This window comes from Rhinoderma darwinii, chromosome 3 (genome assembly GCF_050947455.1).
Source record: "Rhinoderma darwinii isolate aRhiDar2 chromosome 3, aRhiDar2.hap1, whole genome shotgun sequence".
NCBI classification, from domain to species: domain Eukaryota; kingdom Metazoa; phylum Chordata; class Amphibia; order Anura; family Rhinodermatidae; genus Rhinoderma; species Rhinoderma darwinii.
In genome coordinates this window covers 76,368,255-76,382,630 of record NC_134689.1, presented here as the reverse complement: position 1 = coordinate 76,382,630, position 14,376 = coordinate 76,368,255, and the positions used below count along the sequence as shown (strand labels likewise).

The following is a 14,376-nucleotide window of genomic DNA, read 5'->3' as shown; positions in this document are numbered from 1 at the left end:
CAGTGACCATGCTTCAATTTTGTGAACTGCTCCCTCTAGTGGCCAGCACATGGAAATGTTATAAATGTAAATCTAATTTATAATATTTCCTGACTTGTGAAAAAATTAAAACCATGTGTAATCACTTAAATACTAATTATTTAACTGAAAAAAAATTCATCATTTCTAGCGACACATTCCCTTTAAGTGAGTAAGCAGAAGGATGTGATGATGATGAAATTCTTACATGAGTGATTGTATCGTGCACATTATCCACCATGAGATTCTAAGCACTGCAGCAGGATTACTCCCTGCATGACCTTCCCAAAATGGCCGTGCCATAGAAATAGCAGATCAGGCCACTGCAATGGAAAAGGGTGATTACCTATGCATAACCTCAAACATGAAGCTGCATCAGACAACCAGAAACAGAGAAAATGTTATACACCGTGTTCCAAATTATTATGCACATTGGATTTAAGTGTCATAAACATTAATTATTAGTTTTTCAATTAAACTCATGGATGGTATTGTGTCTTAGGGCTCTTTGGATCATTGTAATCAATCTCAGACACCTGTGATAATTAGTTTGCCAGGTGTGCCCAATCAAAGGAAAACTACTTAAGAAGGACGTTCCACATTATTAAGCAGGCCACAGGTTTCAAGCAATATGGGAAAGAAAAATGATCTCTGCTGCCGAAAAGCGTGAAATAGTGCAATAGCTTGGACAAGGTATGAAAACATTGGATATTTCAAGAAAACGTAAGCGTGATCATCGTACTGTGAAAAGATTTGTGGCTGATTCCGAGCACAGGTGGGTTTGTTCAGATGAGGGCATAATGAGGACGGTTTCTGCCAGACAAATTAATAGGATTAGGAGAGCAGCTGCTAAAATGCCATTGCAAAGCAGCAAACAGGTATTTGAAGCCGCTGGTGCCTCTGGAGTCCCGTGAACTTCAAGGTGTAGGATCCTCCAGAGGTTTGCAAGTGTGCATAAAGCTATTATTCGGCCACCCCTAAACAATGCTCAAAAGCAGAAACGGTTGCAGTGGGCTCAGAAATACATGAAGACTAATTTTCAAATCGTGTTTACTGATGAGTGCCGTGCAACCCTGGATGGTCCAGATGGATGGAGTAGTGGATAGTTGGCGAATGTCCACCATGTCCCAACAAGGCTGCGACGTCAGCAAGGAGGTGGCAGTCATGTTTTGGGCTGGAATCATGGGGAGAGAGCTGGTAGGCCCCTTTAGGGTCCCTGACGGTGTGAAAATGACCTCTGCAAAGTACGTAGAGTTTATGACTGACCACTTTCTTCCGTGGTACAAAAAGAACTGTGCCTTCCGTAGCAAAATGATGCATGACAATGCACCATCTCATGCTGCAAAGAAGACCTCTGTCATTGGCTGCTATGGGCATAAAAGGAGAGAAACTCTTGGTGTGGCCCCCATGTTCCCCTGACCTCAACCCTATTGAGAACCTTTAGAGCATCCTCAAGCAAAATATCTATGAGGGTGGGAGGCAGTTCACATCAAAACTGAAGCTCTGGGAGGCTATTCTGACATCCTGCAAAGATATTCAAGCAGAAACTGTCCAAATACTCACAAATTCAATGGATGCCAGAATTGTGAAGGTGATCTCAAAGAAGGGGTCCTATGTTAACATGTAACTTGGCCTGCTAAGGTTTTTTTGATTGAAAGAGCTTTTGATTTCTGTAAATATGACCTCCTGATGCTGCAAATTCAACAAATTACCATTTTAGTTCTCTTTACAACCTTTAAAATGTTTTGATCTCTGTTTTTTGCATAATAATTTGAAACCGTGCATTTTGAGTTTTTTAATTCTAAAAAAAATCTTATTAGGAGATTTGTTCAATAAAATTCACATTATACTCCAACGGTTGATGGCTTGAAGATTATACTGACTGTCATTTGCATCGACTATTTAGGAAAATCAACGAAAAAAACATTTGCATAATAATTTGGAACACCGTGTAGATGTGCCAAGGATTTTACTCTACATAGTATCATGCTCCCATAGTGCCTACTCACAGTATAACGCCCCCACACAGTATAATGCCCATACGGATGCCATCGTACTACATAATGCACATACAGATGCCCTCATAGCTGCCCCGAAAGTGCCCATGTGGTTAGTGCCACAGTGACCCCTGTAGATCGTGCCATAGTTCCCATGTAGATGGTGCCGCGCAACCCCACCCCTTGTAGATGGCGCCATTGGGGCTTCTCTAGGAACTGAATACCTTGTAACCAGGGAGTCATTGACCAGTGGAGGAGCTCCCTCTGCTCCTACCCTCTGTACTAATGCTGAAGCAGGGAGCTGACGGTTCCTTGCTTCAGCATTGGATTCAACTGTATATGCGGAATGTGTAAGGGCTTGTCCACACATAACGGAATTGCATATTTTCCATTAGGGATGCCACGATACCAGAATTTGGACTTCGATACCGATACTTCGTTTTAGTATTTCGATACCAATTAAATATTTTTCCAACAGTAATAAAAAAAAAAGTTCTTCCGTTTTCTGTTGTGAGGCGCGTGGTGTGATGATTAATTTAACCTCCATGTGCCTCACATGAATAGTAATTAACCCCATCATGTTTCTCAGTCATGGGTTAATGTGTGAGGCACATGGAGGGTACATTCATCACACCTCGTGCCCCACAATAAGTGATAGAATGCAGTTTTTAGTTTTTTTACAGTGTACACATCATAAATAATGCAAAAAAACTGTTGTGCAGGTTATTACGGCCGTGCCAATACTGAATGTGTGTATATTTTATGTAATGAGACTTAATGTTTATTGTAAAAAAAGGTGTGTGTATTTTTATTTAACATTACTTTGTTTTTACTTTATTTTTTAAACTTTAATGTACTGGCATATATCTATATACTGATAGTACATTAGCCTGTGTACAGATAGTACACAGGCAGCTGTTAGGACATACCTAAGTATGCCCTAACAGGAAATATGGTAGGACAGCCCTGGGGGCCTTCAATGGACACTGGGCTGTCTGCCCATATATGGTATGTCCCTCAATCGCGTCCCAGGAATTCCCTGTGATGCGATCCAAGGGGCATCCCCCCTTCTCATTTTCCCCTGAATGCTGTAGTCCGCTGTGATCGCAGCATTCAGAGGAATAGCGGTGGAGATGAGAGGTTTCTCTCATCTCCGCCAGCGTGGCTGCGTTTGTGTAATACAGTCATTGCCCCTCTCCTGACAGGAAGTGCGTGCGCGGTCAACATGAGGTGATGCGGCCGGCGCTACACTAATGAGCGGCGGTTCAGGCACGGAGGACAGAACATGGGGGTGTTTTGCAGTGCGCTCGCCATGTTCTGTCTTCAGTGTCGACAATCATTAGTTCAGCGCCGGCCGTATCGCATCATCCTGACCCCGCGCAGTTGCCAGGACTCAGGAGCGCGGCAATGACTGTATCACACAGCCGCGGCCTCGCTCTCATACATTCATGTGTTACTATACTGAGCTGTGCGGCCGCACAGCTAAGTATCTAAATACATGAAATAACGGTATCGAACTATTTGGGGATACAGTTTCGAAACAGTATCGAAGTTTCGATGCATCGTGTATCCCTATTTTCCATCCAGAATTGCGGTCGGGAAAATACACAGTGGAAGCAAAGTGGGCGAGACTTAACAAATCTCATCCACGCGCTGCGTAAGATTTATGTCCCGAAATTCACATGCGGTGCATATTTTTCGTACCGCAGCATGTCAATTCCTGCTGTGGAAAGTGGACTGAATTGCTGCGTTTTTCAGAGGCGATATCACCATCTCACAAGCTTGAAAAACACGCAAAATCTGCACCATTTTCTGCTGTAAAAAAATGCAGGAAATGGCGCGCTTTTTTTCGCAGAGGAATGTCTCCTAGTTTTAGCGGAAATGCTGCAGAGATCTCCTGCAGCAATTCCGTTACGTGTGGACAAGCCCTAAGACTCCTGGAACCGCTACATGTTTAGAAAGGAGAATGTCAATGACTTAGGCCTCATGCACACGGCCGTGCCCGTAATCACGGACCTCAATTGCTTGCGAGCTGCGGACACCCCCCCCCCCCCCCCCCGCATTTACAGACTGTGCTCCCATACTAAGTACGGGAGCACGGACCCTAAAAAGTAACATAGGATGTGTCCTATATTTTGCGGTACATATCTATGGCCCGGACACCTTGCCGTAAATAAACAGGAAGGTGTCTGTGAACAATAGTGAATGTGTCCTTAGTTGCGGTCCGCAATTGCAGTCAATTTTTACGGTCGTGTGCATGGGGCCTTACTGCAGAAAACGGAACACCAGTCCATCTACCTGCAGGATCTGCTGTCCAACATCCACTATCTGCACTATTTACCCTCAACTACCAGCAGTCAGGAGGATGACAATTCAAGTACTGTCCCCTATTAATAGAATTGTAAAAGGTTTAGGCTGCGTTCACATCTGCGTCAGGGCTCAGTTCCCGTCTAAATTTTCCATTGGAACGGAGCCCTGACTGACACAAACGGAAACCAGAGGTGACGGATCCGGTGCAAATGGTTTCCGTTTGTCCCCGTGTTGCAGGGGTTCCGTCGTTTTGACTGAATAAATACCGTAGTCTATTACGCTTTTGATTCCGTCAAAACTACGGGACCCCTGCACAACGGAAGAGATTTGCATCGCATCCGTCACCGTTGGAATCAATGATGATGGAAACGGAATATACGGATCTGTAAAAAGAGAGGGAGGCTGCAGATTATGTCACCAACATGTTGCACCTCTGTAAATATGGACAGTTTATGGCTGCACGTCCGTAGCTGTCCATATTTACAGAAGCGCCCATAGGTTTCTAAGGGAGTGTCCATGCCGTAATGACGGATAAGAATAGGACAGGTTCTATCATTTATTCAGCACGGACACCCATCCGTAAAAATATTGAAAGGTGTCCGTGGCCAATAGAAATGTATTGATTCCTTAATTACGAATGAAATATACGGTCGTGTGCATGGGGCCTGAAGGTGTATGAGGACGTCATTGCAGTAGGAACAGTGTGACATCCTGCAGAAATTGAACATGTGGGTGACGTGCAGGACATGCAAATCAACATGTAGTAGAATTAGTGCTTTTTTTATTTGATCATTGGTTCCAGTCGATGTAATTTCCTATCTGTTTTCCACCAGGCACGGAAAGCTCTCTATGGGGACACCGGAACACTATTGGGATCCCCCATTTGCTGAATAAAGATATTTTGGGAAATGAGTCAGCCAGGTGAAGATCACTCATTCCTTTGTTTTTGGTGCTGTCGCCTTGGCAAAAATGTTCCAGCATACTATATCCCACCTCCTGGAGACCATCCAAGTGGAGATTGATGCCAATCCGGTGTCTGCTGTTACAGCAAATGACAAAATGAAGGCCCATCCACCTGCAGTATCTTCTGTCCAGCATTCACTACCTGGACTGTTTACCCTCAACTACCAGCAGTCAGGAAGATGACAATTCAAGTACTGTCCCCTATTGATCGTATTGTAAAGGCTTACTGGTAGTAAAAACACTTGATATCAGATTTAAACAATATCCTTCATTGAAGGTGTATGCTATTGAGAGATTGAACACGTGTGTGACGTGGAGGACATGCAATTCAACATGTAGTAGAATTAGTGCTTTTTTATTTGATCATTGGTTCCAGTCGTTGTAATGACCTACCTGTTTTCAACCAGGCACGGAAAGCTCACTATGGGGCACCGCAACGCTATTGGGATCCCCCATTTGCTGAATAAAGATGTTTTGGGAAATGAGTCAGCCAGGTGAAGATCACTCATTCCTTTGTTTGTTTTTTGGTGCTGTCGCGTTGGCAAACTATATCCCACCTCCTGGAGACCGACCCAGTGGAGATTGATGCCAATCCGGTGTCTGCTGCTCTTATAGCAAATGACAAAATCAATCTTCAGGAAACCTAGAACAATTGAAACTTTTCCTAAAATCTGCACCATAACCACCAAACTTATTTTCTTTTGTCACGAAAAACATTAGTTCCTGGTGACTACGAATGGAAAGGAGAACGTCTTGTGGTGCACAGAACTTGAGATGGTTTCTCCCTCATTACACTGACATCTGCAATATGAGCCACAGCTCCCAACATTAACTTCTAGGCGTGTCCGGTCATCTGCCGTCCCTTCACGCCAATCAAGGAATATTTTAACCGTGTCTAATGTCATTGGAGACACATGTAGAACCAACCCAGATGAGGAAGGCCGGCAGAATTACTACATCATATGCTGCTCCGGGGGAAGTTTTAATACTCGGTAACGAGCTGATCGAGATGTTTCTATCTAGACTTGTTGGTGGGACCAGTTGCATCTCAGGCAGCTAGAGGGTAAGACCCATGGAACTGCCACATGTGTAGAAAATGCATGACTTACTGCAGAAAAGGGAAAACAGGCCCACCCACCTGCAGATTCTGCTGCCCAACATTTACTACCTGGACTATAACCCACCTTGACTTGGCCACTACTATCAGCAGACAAGCAAATTTGAGGACTGCCACTTTTTGATAGAGCTGTAAAAGGACTGGTGTTAAAAAAAACACTTGGTATCAGGATTAAACCATGTCCGTCAAAATAATGGAAACTCGAACTTATTAATGTTTTACTCTAGTAGGAAAAATAAATAGTTGAATATTGGACGGTTTAACAGTATGTTGGAATATCTATGGCACTGTTATTGCAAATGCTGAAATTATTCAAGTTAAATATGATTTGAAAAGCCAAGAGTCTATATGAAAACTAGTAGAAAAATAAAGTCATGGAAAACGTTTTGTTTTGTTTTTTCCCCCACTTAATCTGTGTTTATCAGAGAAATATTAAAAACAAAAAAATAATGTGTGATGTAGATAACTAATACATTGTGTTGATCAACTTCGATGTGATCGGTATTGGGGTAAGCTCACACGTAGCGTAAATACTGCGGATCTTCCGCAACAGATTTAATTGCGGAAAATCCACAGCATAATACAGTAGCGGCAGAGTGGATGAGATCTGAACAAATATCATCCACACGCTGCATAAATGATGAGCGTAAAGACCACTCAGAAATTGACCTTGTTAATCCGCAGCATATTAATTGTATTTGCATAATCGCTGCTTTTGTGTTATGGTTTTTCCCCATTGAATTTTAATTAGATGGGGAACCCTGCAACAAGTAGCAGATATTGCATTTTTCTGCGTCGGAAAAGCTGCAATTTCGTCGTTAAAAAACGCAGCTGAGAAAAAAAAAAAATCTTAGGCCCTGTTCACACTAAATTTTTTTTGCATCCAATCCTTCAGGACTTTTGAAGCAGATTTTGACCTGCCTGAAATTTCTTACCGTGACTTTTGCTATTGAGCACCGCGGGTAAAAAGACTTTCTCTGCCTTCTATTGATTTCAAGGTGAGGTCAGAGGCTTAACCACGGCATGCTGCTTATTTTTTTTACTGCAGGCGGCTAAAATCCAGCATGGAGAAAAAAAAGCCTTGTCCTCCCATTGAAATCAATGGGATGCAGTTTTGGGTGTTTTTTTGTGCTTCTGAAAAAAAAAATAGATTTCCGCGTGACGATCTGCGTAAAAAAACCTGTGTGAACTGGGCCTTGTATTTACAAGGAATTCTGTGCTACTTCGTCCAGGCTGGCCTTCTGGGATGATGTTTCATCCCATGTGACTGCTGCAACGAAATCACAGGTTGCTGCATGGGTAAAATGTCATCCCAGGAGGCCGGTCTCCAGGATATCAGAGTATGTGTTTTTTCTAACGTGCACATTTCCGCAGCAGACATTCCGGCCAAAAAACTAGTACAATTTGGTGCAGTTTTTCGACCGTAATTCCCTGGAGCTGCCAGGGCTAATACGCTGTTTAATTTTACGCAGCGTATCCGTCCTGTGTGAATATAGCCTTATGGTTAGATTGTGTGTCAGAGGCACACAGGAGCCGCTGTCAAACGATCGTCGGTCCAGCTGACTGATTCAGCTTATAGGCATTATGTAGCTAGTGGATTTATAGAACTGCTGGTCATAAACAAAACAATTATTTTTTTATAAATGTTTAATAGAAAAATGTTTAACACTAAACACATACACTGAGGCGGAGTTCACACGGGGCGGATACGCTGCGTAAAAGCACACTGTGTATCCACCCTGTGCGCCACAGGGAATTTCTGGTGAAAAACCACTCCAAACTGTGGTCCAGTTTTTTGCCCGGAATGTCCAGTGCGAAAAACCGCAGCACTTAACCAGCCACCTGGGATGACGTTTCATCCCAGGAGACCGCTGCAGCCTGTGATTGGCACATGGGATGAAGCGTCATCCCAGGAGGCCGGCCCTCTGACGTCACCCAGGCCCTCCTCCAGGGATGATGTTTTATCCCATGTGATCACCGCTATAGCCTGTGATTGGCTACAGCGGTCACATCGGATGAAACGTCATCCCAGGAGGCCGGCCTGGAGGAAGAAACAGACTCCTGTGTAAGTATAATTTTTTTTTCCTGAGTTGCGTTTTTGGGGGTGGAATTGCTGCGAACCCACTGCAAAAAATGCAACAACTGCTATATGTTGCCGGTTTTACCTGCTGAAGATTTTCCTCAACTAATTCCATTGCGGAAAATCCGCAGTATTTAGACAACGTGTGAACTGACCCTAAATTATAATTTAAAAAAAAAGCTACAAAGGGTTACATATCCTTTAACCCCTTAAAGGAACAGTGTCATCACAAATTATTTTTTTATATGTTAAAGATGTTAGTGCTTTATTAAAAACGTTTATATTCATTTGTGTGTTTGTGTTTTACTTTTTCTTATTTTTACACTTTTTCTTCCCTATGGGGGCTGCCATTTTTTGTTCCATTTCTGTCTGTGTCGATTAACGACACATACAGACATGGAATACGGCAGCCACAGTCCCATAGGGACTGCGGACGGCTCCCGTCCCATTGACTTCAGTGTACGGCGTCTGTGTGGGAACTGCGCATGCACCGCTCCCACACAGTCCAATTCGAAATTGGCGCCGTCTGGCGCCATTTTCCTGTGGACCGGAAGTCGCGGCCGGACAGTAATATTACTACTTCCGGTCGCGGCTTCCGGATTTGTGCACTTGGACCTGCGGCAGCAAACGGAGCGGACGGGCCGGAGGGAGCCGCGGCGGCAGGAGCAGGTAAGAGATTTCAATGTATGTTCGTGTTTGTGTGTGTTTACTACTGTATGTAAACCTACTACACTGTGTGTTAGCTCAAAAAATGGCGACACACAGTGTAGGAGGTTACACCGTTCAAACCCCTCGTTTATCCCGGCACTAGCCAGGATAAAGGAGGGGGGGATGCTGAGAGCTCACTAGAGCGAGGGCTTTTAACCCAATGTTGCAATGCTGCAATTTTGGGAATAGCTCCATCTAGTGACCAAAAATGGGTAGTATTATAAATTTTGAATTAATTTATAATATTTCCTGACTCGTGAAAAAAATAAAAAAAATTTGAACAATGTTTAATCACCCACACACTAAATGTTTAATTTAAAAAAAAAAACATGTTTTTCTGGCAACACATTGCCTTTAAGGACATGGACTAGTTGGCACTTTCAGGACGCATCCCCATCTTTCAAATCTGACCCCTTTATATGGTAATAACTTTGGCATGCTTTTACCTATCCAAGCGATTTTGAGATTATTTTCTCATGACATCTTGGACTTTAAGTTAGTGGTAAAATTTGGTCGACACATTCAGTATTTAATTGTGAAATACAGCAAAATTTAGCAAAAAATTGCAAAAATTTCCATTTTTCTAATTTTAAATGTATTTACTTGTAAGACAGGTAGTAATACACCACAAAATAGTTGCTGATTAACATGTCCCATATGTCTAGTTTAGATTGGCATCGTTTTTTGAACATCCTTTTATTTACCCTTTCACCTATGACAGCACCCCTGAAGAGACGTCCCATCCGCTGGACAGGAAACCTGAGACTATAAAAAGGGACACACCTCTCCACGCGCCTAGTCAGGTTTCCTGTCCTCTGGATGGAAGGATTGTCCTGAGGAAAAGCACTTCTCCCGGGGTTGCAGACCCCCTAGCAAGGTCTTACCTTATTCCCCTAGGGGTGCTCTGGAAGGTACAAGTCTCCTTTGGAGGGTGCAACCTGGTACAGGTACCACCTCCTCTCCCGGTCTATCGCCTCCCTCCTGCAGCCTGCAAATGGAGGTGGTTTAAAGGGAATGTGTCGCTAGAATTTATTTTATTTTTTTAAACCGTTAGTAAATAGATATTTGTTTTTTCACAAGTCAGGAAATATTATAAATTAGATTCTAATTTATAACATTTCCATGAGCTGGTCACTAGAGGGAGCAATTCCCAAAATTGCAGCATTGGCATGTGGTAAAGCAACCACATTGCTTTATGCTGCAAAATTTGAGAAGACATACTCACTCTAGTGTGCTCAATTTATCCCCCTCCTTTATCCTAGCTAGTGCCAGGAGAAAGGAGGGGGTTGAATGTTCAAACCTCCTACACTGTGTGCCGCCATTTTTTGAGCGAATGCACAGTGTAGTAGGCTTACATACCGTGGTAATCGCACACTAAAACACGAACATACACAGAAATTCCTGCCGCCGGTCCGTCCGCTCCTAGTGCTTGCTTCTGAACACATGTCCGGAAGCCACGGCCGGAAGTAGTCCTCTTACTGTCCGGCCGCGGCTTCCGGTCCACATGAAAATGGCGCCGGATGTCGCTCGGCCGAAGACCTTCCTTTTGGACTGTGTGGGAGCGGCGCATGTCCTTTAAGGTCCACACTGTGGTCCTTCCTCTGGCGGGGAGCGGCTTCCCGGGGTCCTGTTCAGCTCAGCTGGACCATGCCCAGCGTTGGCGGCTTTCCGGCGCATTCACAGGCACTTCCGGTCGCCGCGACGCCTCACTTCCGGCGGGGTGATGCGTCCAACACTCCTTTGACGTCCAACATGTCCAACAATACTTTGAGGGGTGAAGTTTTTAAAATGGGATGACTTTTTGTAGGTTTCTAATATATAAGGCCCTCAAAGCCACTTCACAACTGAACTGGCCCCTGTAAAAATAGCCTTTTGAAATGGTCTTGAAAATGTGAGAAATCGCTGCTAAAGTTCTAAGCCTCGTAACGTCCTAGAAAAATAAAAGGATGTTCAAAAAACGATGCCAATCTAAAGTAGACATGTGAGGGATGTTAATTAGTGACTATTATGTGTGGTATAACTGCCTGTCTTACAAGCAGATACATTTAAATTTAGAAAAATGCAAATTTTTGAAATTTTTCGCAAAATTTTGTTTTTTACATTTAAATACTGAATGTATCGAGCAAATTTTGCCAGTAACAAAGTCCAATGTGTCAAGAGAAAACTATCTCAGAATTGCTGGGATAGGTGAAAGCATTCCGAAGTTATTACCACATAAAGTGAAACATGTCAGATTTGAAAAATTAGGCTCTGTCAGGAAGGTCAAAAGTGGCTAAAGAGGGAAGGGGTTAAACTACAGAGTTCTGAAGTGAGTTGTGGAGTCGGGGCTATTTTATTTTTGGTATCTTTATCCGCTATTGGGGTATACAAATCTCGAACTTCCCCCTCTCTCTTTTTGCAGCTAACCCTGCTCTAATAAGCATTCCTATCATGTACGCCTTGTGCGCGTTCCATAATGTGTGGATTTTCTACCAACCCTACATTATTTAAAAAATAATTGGTTAAATTATTCTTTAAGCATTGTTAGTGATCAGGATGATACAGAATGTTTTTCGTGTAACAACAGGGAAATGGGTGCGTAGTCTGACCATGATATGATACCAATGGAGAAAGAGTGGGTCCGGAGAAGCATTCTGCTAGAGACCAGGAAGAAGTCGATCATCGAATACGATCTGTGCGGTGCTGTGAAAAATGTAAAGTCTCTTTCTCCACCATGCTGACCCCTCCAAACATCATACAACCCCTCGTCACGTAGTGAAGCAATGGCTGGGGGATTCCTCAGGCTTGAGGTGGTGTCTAAAGTAGAGTATAGGACTAAATTAAAATCTCCACCCCTAATTAGGAGTCCTTGGGCAAAGGCCTTAATTTTAGGGATTAACCCCTTAAGGACGCAGCCTAGTTCGGCCTTAAGGCTCAGAGCCCATTTTTCAAATCTGCCATGTTTCACTTTATGCGGTAATAACTCTGGAATGTTTAAACCTATCCAAGTGATTCTGAGATTGTTTTCTCGTGACACATTGGACTTTTATGTTAGTGGTAAAATTTGGTAGATTATATTTAGTGTTTATTTTTGAAAAATAGCATGGTTTAGGGAAAATTTTGAGAAAAATTGCATTTTTCTGAATTTAATTGTATCTGCTTGTAAGACAGATAGTAATACCACAAAAAATAGTTATTCGTTCACAGTTCCCATATGTCTACTATATGTTGGCATCATTTTTTGAACATTCTTTTATTTTTCTAGGATGTTCAAAAGCCTCTTTTTTTTTTTTTTAGGTACCAGTTCAGTTCTGAAGTGGCTTTGAGCGCCTTCTATGTTAGAAACCCGCATAAAACACCTTATTTTAAATACTAGACCCCTCTAAGTATTCAAAACAGCATTTAGAAAGTTTCTGAACCCTTTCGGCGTTTCACAGGAATTTAAAGCAAAGTAGTGGTGAAATTTACAAATTTTTTTTTTTTTTGTCAGAATCCTTTTTATTCCATCTTTATTTCTGTAAAACAGAAGGTTTTACCAGAGAAACACAACTCAATATTTATTACCCAGATTCTGCAGTTTTTAGAAATATCCCACATTTGGCTCTAGTGTGGTAATGGACTGAAGCACCGACCTCAGAAGCAAAGGAGCACCTAGAGGATTTTGAGGAGTCTTTTTTTTGTTAGGGACCACGTCCGGTTTGAAGAGGTCTTGTGGTAACCACCCAAAAGTGACCCTACAGTATTTGGCAAACTACACCCCTCAAAGAATTTATCAAGGGGTATAGTGAGCATTTAGACCCCGCAGGTTTTTTTCTGCATCTTGTGGAATTCGGCTGTGCAATTGAAAATCAAAGGCTGAAAAAGCACCCCAACATTTGAAAAGCAATTTCTCCCGTTTATGGCAATATCCCATATGTGGTCATAAACTGCTTGTTGGACAAACAGCACGGCTCAGAATGGCAGGAGTGCTGTTTGGCATGTAGATTTTTCTGGATTGGTTTCTGGGCAACATGTCGCATTTGCAGAGCTTCTGAGGTACCAGTACAGGGGAAACTCCTTAAAGTGACCCCATTTTGGAAACTAAACCCCTTGCGGAATTCATTGCAGTATAGAAAAATATGGCGCATTGCACTGCCCCATCTAGTTCAGAAGCAGGGAGGACGAGGACAAAGAAAGGGCTGGAGAGGAGCAATAACACACGTTCCATGCTTCAGCATTGGGTTAATCTGTGTCCTGCGGCAGTGTTTTGATGACGGCTGTATTTAAAGCCCAGTTACCTCTGCCGCCTTTATACGGCAGGTGGAGGTAAATAGGTTAAGGATGGGCCGCTACTTATGGGTCATTGCAGTATGCTTGCCCACAGCCTAAAATTTGCCAGCCAGCCCCTGCCAATAGCTGCTGCCAGCTGCCATTGTACAATCACTCTTAAAATGGGAGCTGGACACTGCTTGACAATTTGAAGTCACCTCTTCCTGTCTTGTAGCCAAAAATAAGGGGGTCGTCTCCCTCCCACATTTACAGCAGCTGTGAGTCAGATTGCTTTGCCTGAGTCACCTTGCTGTAATTCTGGGAAGTGCTCCCTCTGGTGGCCAACATAGGAAAACATGTCAAATTATTATTTAATTTTTAATACTTCCCTCCTTGTGGAAGAAGAAAAAAAACACATCAAAACGAAAAAAAAGAATTCAAATAAGTAACTTACTAAAAAAATAATGTTTTCATTTGCAACACATTTCCTTTAATAAAACACTAATATTTCTTACAAGTCCAAAAATAGCAATGCCAAATATTCCAAGTATTTATATTGCATGGAACACCAAGACATGGGCAGTTGAAGCTATAAAGGAAAGATTTTGTCCAACAATAATATATTTATCTAAGCTTTGCTGTATTTTCCATACTGTTAATTACTGACAATTCCAATGTTGTAATCTTGTCAGTTATTACTAGTTAATAAAACTATTTGCCATCAAAGTGTTAATTTACATTCTAAGAAAGCCAAGTATTTGCTCTGTTATTAGAATTTCCCGCAATATAATTGAAGCTTTTAAAAGTTTCAATTGCAATGATATCTCCTTTTACTAGGTTCATATTTGAAGTCATTACTTTTAATAAACTCTTGCATTCCATTTAATCTATGTTTTGATCTTTAAGTCAACTACTTTTGAGCCAAAAGATAAAACAGAGTAACTAACATTCTGAAC

The 14,376-nt window shown here is 42.5% G+C and overlaps 1 long non-coding RNA gene across 1 annotated transcript in view; it reads left to right on the top strand.

Annotated features, from left to right (window-relative positions):
- The window catches only part of LOC142748959 (uncharacterized), a 31,553-nt gene extending 22,781 nt beyond the window's left edge, over positions 1-8,772 (top strand). The window contains exon 2 of the long non-coding RNA XR_012882341.1: positions 5,159-8,772. This is a non-coding gene — a long non-coding RNA (uncharacterized LOC142748959). The remainder of the gene's footprint in view (positions 1-5,158) is intronic.
- The last annotated feature ends 5,604 nt before the right edge of the window (positions 8,773-14,376 follow it).